The sequence below is a fragment of the Rhinoderma darwinii genome, unplaced genomic scaffold (assembly GCF_050947455.1).
Source record: "Rhinoderma darwinii isolate aRhiDar2 unplaced genomic scaffold, aRhiDar2.hap1 Scaffold_122, whole genome shotgun sequence".
NCBI lineage: Eukaryota > Metazoa > Chordata > Amphibia > Anura > Rhinodermatidae > Rhinoderma > Rhinoderma darwinii.
Window position 1 is genome coordinate 117,083 of NW_027461956.1, and position 12,039 is coordinate 129,121.

Sequence of the window (12,039 nt, forward strand, 5' to 3'; positions counted from 1 at the left end):
CCACTAGATTCTCAATCGGCGGCTCATCAAAAGGACCGGACATCCGACCCAAAGACACCTCTTTCAAAAGCTTTTCTGAAACGACCGCCGAGTGCAGATAAGCTGACTTAAGGTTGCGCCGTGTCACCGGAACCTCATATGGAGGAGGGGGATAACAAAACCAAACAAAAACCCCTCGTAAATTAACGTGGCCGCAACCCTATCCGGATATTCACTTAGATACGGGGGCATCCTTTCCACCCTCACCGGCGACCGCCCCTTGACCAACTGAAGCGGACTGAGGGCCTGACCGCCTACCCTTCCGCATACATTTTGAGGCCCCGTGTGAGGAGCCATTGCACTCCGAACAGACATGCTTAAATTTACAGGTGGCCCCGAACTTACACTGGCCATCGTTGAATTGCCAGCAGAACCCCAGTTTTGACCCGGAACCTTGCCCGTATTGACTAGACTGGCACCCTTGGCCAACACTCCCGGGAAAGGACTGCTTAGCCTGCGCCATAACCCGCAACCACAACGCAATATCCTTTTGATCCCACCGGATCGCCGTCGGGACCGCCTTCCGCTGGCGAAATTGCTCATCATACCGCAACCACGCCTGGCCCCTGTACGCCCGATAGGCCTCCCCGATGGCATCAAAGTAACAAAACAACGCCGAGCAATTTTCCGGCGCCTTTTCCCCGATCACACTTGCCAAAATAGCGAAAGCTTGCGACCAGTTGGCGAACGTCTGCGGGATAAGCCTATACCGCCGGCGTTCTTCTTCCTCTTTCTTACTCTCGTCCCGCTTGCCCTTATCCAAATTGAACTTTGCAAGCGGCAGAAGAGAAAATATCTCCACGTATTCATCCTTCCAAATCCGTTTGCGTACCTCTTGCTTCAGGTGAGCCCCTAACGGGCCCTCGAAACAGACGTAAACCTCGCCCCGAGCGCGATCATCAAGCCGAATCCTATCCCCATCCTTCAGCGCCTCGGTTTGGAACGACACTGCTACCGCTTCCTTTGCCACCCCCGGGACCTCCCCGACCATGGGCCCTTCCCATACCAACACAGGAGACCCAGCCGGCGCTACCGGCGCCGCTGTCCTATTTAAGCGCCCGACTAGCTTGCGCAAACAACCCACTAAATCTGTTAAACCATCGCGCCCGGCAACGCCACTACCGACAGCCGCTACCCCGCTCGCTGAACCACCCCCAACACCCGACATGAAAATTGCTGGATACGGTAACGTAGGAGTTACACACTCACCAGGCTGCCCAGGCGCTGTATTCCCGCCAGCCGGAAAATCCTGACCGCGATGCGACTCATCCAGCTCTCAATCTTCCAAATCCTCTCTCGCCGCCGACTGGTACTCGCACCGACATCTACGACACGGGGATCCCGGCACGCTGACCGATGGGCCGGCAACCTGCCGCCCGACCGCAGGGACCCAGACTTCCGACCAGACCTGTTGCCTCGTCGTCTTCGCTGATCTTGGCGTCCTCACCGATGCTCTCGAGGAAGCCTGCCCCCTGGCCAGAACATCACCATGCGGGGCGGCCGTCTACTGCCCTCCGAACACAGCAGCTGAAGGCGGGGGTGTGACATGGAGCCCGGCCTGCGACTCCTTGGTAACCGCCGAGCCCCGTCGCGGCTGGGGATTCCTGCCAGGACGCAGGCCCTGGGAGGAAGCGCCCGTCCCAGCAGCCTGGCCTGCAGCGTCCCTTGAAGGGCTCCCCCTGCGACGCCGGGCCCGCGGGGCCATGTCTGGACTAAGGCGCTCTGGTGGGCGAGTTCTTCGGGAGCGGCGGGGTGACCTAGCCTGAGCAGCCGCCGCTCCCCCCGAAGCCCTCTGCTTTATTACAGCAGGGGCAGACATCAACAGCTCTCCCCCCACCGCTGTATCCCCATCGTCTAAGAGGGGAGCGGGGGAGGGGAGCGCATCAGCGCGGGCTGCCGACCCATGCGCTGATGAGCAATGACGTCCGCCGGTGCTGTTCTCGCGCCTCCTATTAAATAACGCTATATTGTAATAGTTCAGACTTTTACGCATGCAGCAATACCAATTTTGTTAACTTTTTTTATTTTTTACATTACTTTAGGGGGAAAATGGGAAAAGGTTTTTTTAACTATTTGTTTTTAATTTTTTTCACTACTAAAAACTTTTTTGCACTTTTTTTACACACTTTATTAGCCTCCCTAGGGGATTTGAACCGGCGATCATACTAACGTATTGCAGTATATTGTCATTTTTACAGGCTTAAGTTAAGTGAAGGCAGCTCTGGGTGCCATCATTAGGCCCATTAGCTGCCATTACAATCATTGTCACCCCCTGATCTAACTGGGGGGGTGATGAAATGTGAGAGGGGGCCGCCCCCCTTTTTTCAATGCCTCAGATGCTCGCGATCGACCGCAGCATTTGAGGGGTTAAACAGCTAGGAACAGCACGATCACTGCTCCCGACTGTTAGTCCCGGGTGTCCACTGTAAAACACAGCCGACGCACGCAGCATATGGAGCGTACTCTAAACATCACCACCCGCACCCGGATGTAATAGCACGTCACGGTGCACAAAGGGGTTAATGTTCTCTTTTACGCAAAAATAATAATTGCAAGAAATTGGATGGCTGGTAAATCCCCAATTGTTATGGATTGGTTGAAGTTGGTTAAGACAATTAAAGAATATGAGAAAATAAGAGCAGACAAGAAAAATTGTATAAAAAAGTGGGAGGAAATATTGGGGATATGGAATTGATTGGTGTTCTATAGGAAGGTATAATTATTATTTTATCATAAGAAGGTTATAATATTATGGTACTTAATGATCTTTGGGGTGGGAGGGGGATGGGATTGGGGAGCTATATGTTGCCTGATGTAAATTGTGCAGATAAATTGTTGAGCATTATGATATTTATAATCACTGGATATTGAAATGTTGTAATGTTTGTATTACTGAAATTCAATAAAGATATGTGAAAAAAAACATTTGATGTGTGTTAGAATGTAAGGTAAGTGTGAGGTCATCAGTGATGTCATAATTCACCTTCTCTATAAAAGCTGCAGATCAGTCACATTCCGTTGAGCCGCTATAGACCAATAGTTTCTTGCTTTTTGGTACGTCGCTCTCACTTGACTTTTTCTTGAGTCCTGTGACTTCTAGAAATCTTGCTTTATCCAGAAGCTTCAGATCCACGATTCAGAGGTAAGAGGAGAACATGTAGAATGTTTCTTGTGAAGTAATGCAGCGAGTTCCATGTGCTGCCCCTGTAAGAATGTTTCTCTTTCACCCTCTTACTGGGTTAGATTCTAAGGTCAGGCGCAATAAATGAAATACAAGATTGAGTGTATGAAAATGTATATTGTATAAAGAGTGAAACTTTACAGAGACACTTTTTCCTTATCATCAACAATTACATGACAGGTTATAGTTACCATCCATGGTCTCCCCACACTCCAGGAAGTCTCCTTTTCCAGTATGTCCCTCCTCAAGTGGCCTCCCAAGTGGCTGCCCTCATGTCATGCTTGGGTCTTTTATGCCCCCTTGTCTGCCCCTCTTAGAGACAAATAGTGTGACCTTCCTGATAAAAAGAACTTCCCCCCTCATGTAACATGCGGATATAGAATACTGGTGCCACTTATCAACCACCTTTAGCATTTATGACATCCTGAGTTTGTCCATGGGTAAGACTGGGTTCACACTACTGGTTAGCACCTGTAAGAGATACCTGTGAACCTCGGGGTCATTTATTGTGAGAATCAGGGTAAACAATAGGAATCTTGCAAACTGATGAGACACATTTCATTAAGAAACGCAACTATACCCATGATCCTCCATCTTTGATTTACCCAAATAAAATATCCTATATAATATTACATATAATCTTATATGTGGCTTTCATTTTCTGAAACCTTTAAATTCTTACACCACCAGAGGGCGCAGTGTAGAGGAGTGCCGCTGTCTCCTCTGGCTGCACTGTCCTGTCTCTGCCTTGGGAGGGCGCTCTTCATGCAGTTATCACATGTTTATTGGGGAGGGGGCTGATAATTGAGGACAGAGAAGTCTAGAATCTATTTTCTTTTTGGAAGATGATTTAGAAACAAGTAACCACACAATGATTTCTCGCCTCAGCAGATTTGTGGATATGAAGATCATGAATAGAAAACATCAGACATTCTGTGTGGACACAAATCAAGAGCTCAGAAATGCTTTGGACACCTGGGATTTGGTGGAAGAAGACGTCTTAGGAGCCTGTGTCCCTTATTTCATCCAGGAGAAGGTGGCTGAAGATCTCTTCACTTATACGGATGTGTTTCAGAAAGCCATTCTGAGTAGCCTGTTACCATCTCAATACAACGCCGCCATGTGCCGCTTCTTCATCAGAGTCATTCAGTACAGAAGAGACGCGGCACACTACCTGAAGGAATATATAATCAATGTGCTATGTGAGCACTTGAAGGTGGAGTACATGAAGGGACAATACTATTCCTACGCCATGACTAAGAAGGTTATTGTCTGGCTGAGCATCCTCCATCTTGAAGCGGTGGTCGGGGAACTGAGATACAACATCGTTTATGAGGATTTCAATGCTGCCATTGTCGACACTTTGACAGAAGTGACATCTCTGTGTGCTACAGTCATCATGCCACACATCTTGGACATGCTGCCAGTGCTGGGCCAAGTGGTCAAAAATGCTCCTGACCAACTATCTAAGGAGACGTTGTGCTATGCTATAAGACGTTTATGCGGCAGCATCCAAGAATATATTGTGAAGGGTGGCAGCTGCAAAGTGCAACTTATGAAGGCCATAAGCAACATGAAGGCCAACATTTCCACCTGGTTGCCTGATGTCCATGCTGAGCTTCAAGACTCCACCAAAGTTGCCCTGGAATTCTTTACTGTACCCGAATCATCGGAAAACCAGCCGACCGAGCCAGGCAATGACGAGTTACAGACCCTTCCTCACGCCGAGCTCCTAGAAAAGTACAGGGAGCAATTTGCTGCGGAGAATAAGGAACTGGAAGATACAGAGAAGCAGCGTATTGGGATGAACATGCTTGTGACATCTCTGGTATCTGGCAGGAAAATAACAAAAGATTTCCTTCAGTTTCTGCTCAATGCCCTGAAGAATGCGGACCCAAAGGCCAAAATGACAGCAGCTATGTTCTTCAATGAGGCTTTGAAGCATCCAAGACTTATAAAGCAGAAATACCAAGAGTGCGCAATCCAACATCTGCTGAAGATCATAGAAGAGGACGATAACATCTTGTGCAGCATCGCAATGGAGGCACTGGGGAATGCCACCACCGGAGCTACAAGACTGGTGGAGAGCTACAAGAATAAGATCATTGCCCACATGGAGTTTAGACTATCAAAAACCAGCAGCATCAAGATCATCATGGCGGCACTGAGGGCGCTGTCCTCCATTATCAGACGCCTGAAGCTTTCTGTCCTCAGTAGACAATTCATTAAAATATCCCGGGAGCATATGGACTATCCGGATGGAGAAGTCCAGATTGCGGCCATAAACCTGTTAAGGGATCTGACAGAGAGCTGCCGCCTTCTGCTATTTGGATATTTTACAGACAAAGTCAGGAGCTGTATACCAACTTTACTCCTGAAATTACATAGTGACAACCAGGAGATAGTAGCAGCCAGTACTTCATCTCTGCAGAGCTGCCTCTCCTACATCAAAGGAGCCAACATTCGGGGATTTTTCCGGACGGAAATCTCTCCAAACATCAATGACCTGAAATCCATCTACAGCTGTCTGGCTCATAACCACCCAAAATTGATGAAGACCATGCTCCTCCAGATCCCAAGCGGTCTGGTCAACTCAGAGGACAAGGAGGCTGTAGTCAGACATGTTGAATTTCTTAAAGATGCCATCAACCATGATGTCATGTAAGACCTGGACTTATATAGTCTCAGCCTAGCTCTGGCCACACTGCACTGCGAAGGCTTCTCATGTAATATCAGAAAAGCCAATGAAAGGGCCGTCTCCATTCTGGCCACCAAGTGGTTTTACATCGGCAGTGCCAACAAATAAAATGCATTTATCAGGGATGAACCGCTGAGGACAGAGACATCAAGGTTGTAGATCACTTCCCCATGTACTATCCAAGGGTTGTGAACATCAATATCAGCTGTCAAGACTTGAACATCAATATTAACATCTAGGGGGCAGAGCTAGCAGTCTGACTTGCGAACGAGCCTCAGGCCTACATCGAGGAGTGTGAACAAGGTGCAGACTCACCGGCCGGTGGAGTCCAGCGATGCCAGTTATCCGTCAACATTAGATGACCAAGGACTTAGCTGGCGAGACAGACTATACAGTCAGTGTATGGGCAGCATGGTGGTGCAGTTTGGGGAATATGCCCGTCATCAGATCATAGAGACGGTGTATAATAACAACTCCACATATAATATACAGATGTAATGACACGTCAAAAAATAAAAGTCTACTCTGTTTTATATTGAAATTAATGGGTGTGCAGCCTGCAAGTGACTGAAGCTAATAAAAAGTATAGAGCACTCATTGTTTTTTATTGTAGACTAGATACTTGAATTTTTTACACTGAGATTCATATCGTAAAAGGTTTTTAAGCGGGTCACAAATGGTACAAAAGGTACACAAGAATAGAGGCCGAGCTGCAGTTCTGCTGAACGGCCGCTATGCAGTGGTCGGAACCATCTGCTTCCGGCAGTGTTGTCCAGTGCCCGGAGGCAGCTGGACTGGCAGATCGGTGCGGGGTCTCGTGTAGTAACGATTGTTTTCCCCATACATTACTGGTGATTGCTCCTTGTGATACGCTGTATCGTCGATTGGCGCTGGTTTTAATGGTCAGTATCGGGACATCTAAAATGACCTTTATTTCCTCAGACACCACCATAATTAGGCATTGGAACCAACCCTTCCACCTTAGCGGGTAAAGATTAACCATCTAAAAGGTTCACTATATACACATAAGGGCTAAAGGTGAAAACACAGAGGTGCTCACCATATATCCAGCGTATAACTGTGTCCTCCAAATCTTAGGAGTGCATGGAGCAGGAGTTGTTCTAGATAACCCAGACACGTTCATACCATTTTAGACAATGAATCGACATATCGCAAACTTGTGGCGAAACCAAGCACCGCATGTAAAGAACCTTTAAAAAATCTGCTAGAAGAAGGAATTGAATTAGAAGTATTAGCCAAGAAACAGGCTGAATACTTACTGATATAATTCCCTATTGTTCCCATATTCCATGGGATGCCAAAAATCCATAACTTTTCATGGTCTTGAAACTTGGGTTATCTGTGACATAGTTGGCTAGTACTCCTGCAAACGCAGAAAACACCCCACTGGGCACGATTCCCCCTCATGAATTTTAGTCAAACAAATCTCAAAACCTTTTCCCTTCCTGTCAGTTTTGGAATGATACAACATTATTCTCAACACACCATCCCGAAAAACCACATCGGTTAAATGAATACCGCCCTGCCCCCTTTTTGAGGGACTAGCCAATTCGCCAACCCGAAAAGCATCATAGAAAGCCCAAGAAAAAGCCAATTGAAACAACAACCTGTTAAGGATCTGCCAGGCACAGCTTCTGTATCCACGCCCATAGGTAATCAGTCTGCACCTGCTTCTATGTCTGTGAGACTGGCCACAGCCTGGCCAGACGGAGCTAGCTCCCACCCTCTGTCTATTTATACCTGCCTTTCCTGTTCCTCCTTGCTTGTGATTCTTCTCATTTTGTTTCCTGGCCCTGCTGCAGCTTCTTGCACCATTTGACCCTGCTTCATATTGACCCTGGCTTACTGACTACTCTCCTGCTGTGCGTTTGGTACCTCGTACACTCCTGGTTTGACTCGGCTTGTTCACTACTCTCCTGCTCTGCGTTTGGTACCTCGTACACTCCTGGTTTGACTTGGCTCGTTCACCACTCTTGTTGCTCACGGTTTTGCCGTGGGCAACTGCCCCTTTTCCCTTGCTTCTGTGTACCCTTGTCTGTTTGTCTGTCGTGCACTTATTGAGCGTAGGGACCGTCAGTCGCCCAGTTGTACCCCGTCGCCTAGGGCGGGTCGTTGCAAGTAGGCAGGGACTGAGTGGCGGGTAGATTAGGGCTCACTTGTCTGTTTCCTTACCCCCATCATTACACAACCTCTCATAATCTGAATGGGATATCCTGCGCAACTGAGAAAAAAGTCCCTCCAACATTGCAAAAGACACCGGCCTACGCTTATCCTTCCCGTCATGTCCTTTCTGAAAACCCTGCAGAGCACGCCGTGTCAAATAAATGCTTAGTAACATCCATACAACCAATTAACTTAAAGGAAAGTGCCGCTACTGACTTAACAACAGAGGAAACTGAAGACCCACTCTCCATAAGAGATAACAAAAACAAAACATCCCCCTAAGGCACTAAACGGACTCCCTTGACTACACCACAAATCCTCCAGCCGGAACCATCTCACCCTGATCTTGTTATAAGCATCCGACGTAGCAGGGGCCAGCGAACATTTCGCCCACCATATCAGACGAGCGACACCACCCTCCAAAGGTGTTCGGGGCAAGAAGCCGGATCCCTCTCCGCCTCTGGAGCTAGCCGACGGAAATGATGCCACTGCAACCGAGATAAAGCATCCGCAATGTCATTGGAAACACCGGGAACATGATGAGCCCTAAATAGAATGTTCCACCTCAAGCACAGTAGGACCAACTGGCGTAACACTGTGATCACCGGGGGGGAATTGGCAGACAAACTATTAATAGCGCACACGACTGCCATGTTATCACAGTGAAAAACCACTGACCGATAGGACAAAAGGTGTCCCCAAATTTCCACCGCAACTAGAATGGGAAACAACTCCAGAAAACAAAGGTTACCTGTCAAACCACACTCCCTCCACCCTAGTGGCCAAGTACGAACACACCATTTCCCCTGAAAGTACGCTCTGAAACCGATAGAACCAGAAGCATCAGTACACAATTGTATCTCCACATTCGAAAGTCCCGCTGCAATCCATAATCATCTGCCGTTATATTCTACCAAAAAGGAAACCCAAACCCTCAAATCCGCCTTATGCTCCTTGCCAAGGCAAATAAAATGGTGGGGACTTCTAACACCAGCAGTTGCTTGCGCCAAGCGCCTACAAAAAAAAACCGGCCCATAGGCATAATTCTATAGGCAAAATTGAGTTTCCCCATTAAAGATTGCAGGAGCCGCAGGGTGATTTTTGTTTTCACCAGAGCCTCCTGCACCGTTGCCCACAGATCAACAAGTTTTGCCTCCGGCAACCTACATTCCATTGCCTGGGAATCAATTTAATTTCCCAAAAAAAAGAGCGTCGTGGTTGGTCCCTCCGTTTTTTCAAACGCCAACGAAACCCCAAAGTCATCAAAAACATCAATCACAGCCTGTAAATATTGCACACGACGGCCGAGCCGCAGGGCCGACACAAAAGAAGTCATCCAAATAATGAATCACTGCTTTAGAGCCGGCTCGTTCATGGACCACCCACTCCAAAAATGTGCTGAAGGCTTCGAAATAGGCACAAGAAATAGAGCACCCCATAGGAAGGCACCTATCAATATAAAAAAGGCCATCAAACGAGCACCCCAGCAAGTGCATGGATTCTGGGTGCACTGGCAAAAGGCGAAACGCAGACTCCACATCCACCTTAGCCATCAGCGCCCCCTGCCCCGCCGTCCTAACCAAACGAACCACCTCATCAAATGACGCATAGGAAACCCGCGTCAAAGACTCATCAATATCATCATTCACCGAAGAGCCCTTCGGATAAGATAAATGATGTATAAGCCGAAATTTTCCCGCCTCCTTCTTGGGGACAACCCCCAGCGTGGAGACACGCAAATTGGAAATAGGAACATTAGAAAAGGGGCCTAACATTCTACCCAACAAAACTTCCTTCCACAACTTGTCTTGTACCACTTCTGGATGATCCCGCACCGAACGCAGATTATTAGCCATCAAAACCCCCACCCCCGGGGAGAACAGAATCCTAAATCCATCCCCAAAACCGTTCAATAACAGCTGCGCCTTCTCCCTGTTGGGGTACATCTTTAGCCAAGGCGTCATAGCGTCGAGGTTGACTGGACTCACCCCCTTTAGCAGGACGATCCCCTGGCTTCGTCGTGCCTCCTCGTGCCCGCTTAAAACACTTGAAGACGGGGTGGTTACCACCCCTACACCCGGCACATTCGTGTCTATAGACACAATTAGTTCCCGATTTACAGGTGCTCTCGTTGTAGAGCCAGCAGACCCCTTTTTTTTAAAACTCCCAAATGAACCCGCTCATCTAGACCCGCCGAGTTAGGACTGAAAGGGTTATGCAAACCCGCGACTTCAACACGCCCCCTCCTGACCAGCCCCCTTTGGTGTAGTCATAAGGCGCATCCAAAGGCTTATGTCCTTATGATCCCACCACAGGGATGACTGAACCGCCATACGCTGACGAAACTGCTCGTCATATTTAAGCCAAGCAGTTCCCCCATACGTTCTATAAGCCTCCCAAATAGAATCTGGTAGCCTAATAATACGCTGAGCAGCAACGCCATTGTGTGGTCAATGCAGGGAAATGCACACTATGTCTATTATATATTTTAGAAAGTTTGTTTGAAGCCCGATTGTGATACGCTAAACAGCAGAGCCATCGTGTGGTCAATGCTGAGAAATCTCACTAAATTGAATGTAATGCAGGCAGCCTAGTGATACGCTGAGCAGCAGCACCATCGTGTGGTCAATGCAGGGAAATGCACACTATATCTATTTATTATATATTTTAGAAAGTTTGTTTGAAGCCCAATAGTGATACGCTAAGCAGCAGCGCCATCGTGTGGTCAATGCTGAGAAATCTCACTAAATTGAATGTAATGCAGGCAGCCCTAGTGATACGCTTAGCAGCGGCACCATAGTGTGGTCAATGCAGGGAAATGCACACTATATCTATTATATATTTTAGAAAGTTTGTTTGAAGCCCGATTGCGATACGCTAAGCAGCAGCGCCATCGTGTGGTCAATGCTGAGAAATCTCACTAAATTGAATGTAATGCAGGCAGCCTAGTGATACGCTGAGCAGCAGCGCCATCGTGTGGTCAATGCAGGGAAATGCACACTATATCTATTTATTATATATTTTAGAAAGTTTGTTTGAAGCCTGATTGTGATACGTTAAGCAGCAGCGCCATCTTGTGGTCAATGCTGAGAAATCTCACTAAATTGAATGTAATGCAGGCAGCCCTAGTGATACGCTGAGCAGCAGCGCCATCGTGTGGTCAATGCAGGGAAATGCACACTATATCTATTTATTATATATTTTAGAAAGTTTGTTTGAAGCCCGATTGTGATACGTTAAGCAGCAGCGCCATCTTGTGGTCAATGCTGAGAAATCTCACTAAATTGAATGTAATGCAGGCAGCCCTAGTGATACGCTTAGCAGCAGCGCCATTGTGTGGTCAATGCAGGAAATGCACACTATATCTATTATATATTTTAGAAAGTTTGTTTGAAGCCCGATTGTGATACGCTAAGCAGCAGCGCCATCGTGTGGTCAATGCTGAGAAATCTCACTAAATTTAATGTAAGGCAGGCAGCCTAGTGATACGCTGAGCAGCAGCGCCATCGTGTGGTCAATGCTGGGAAATGCACATTATATCTATATATTACATATTTTAGAAAGTTTGTTTGACGACCGATTGTTACATAGTTACATAGTTACATAGTTTGTACGGTTGAAAAAAGACACATGTCCATCAAGTTCAACCAATGGATGGGAAAGGGGAATTGGAATGGGAAAGGGGAAGTAAAAAAATTCTATACATAGGAGCTAATATTTTTTTGTTCTAGGAAATTATCTAACCCTTTTTTAAAGCCATCTACTGTCCCTGCTGTGACCAGCTCCTGCGGTAGTCTATTCAATAGATTCACAGTTCTCACAGTAAAGAAGGCTTGTCGCCTCTGCAGGTTGAACCTTTCTTTTTCCAGACGGAGGGAGTGCCCCCTTGTTTTTTGAGGGGGTTTTACATGGAATAGGATTTCACCATATTTTTTGT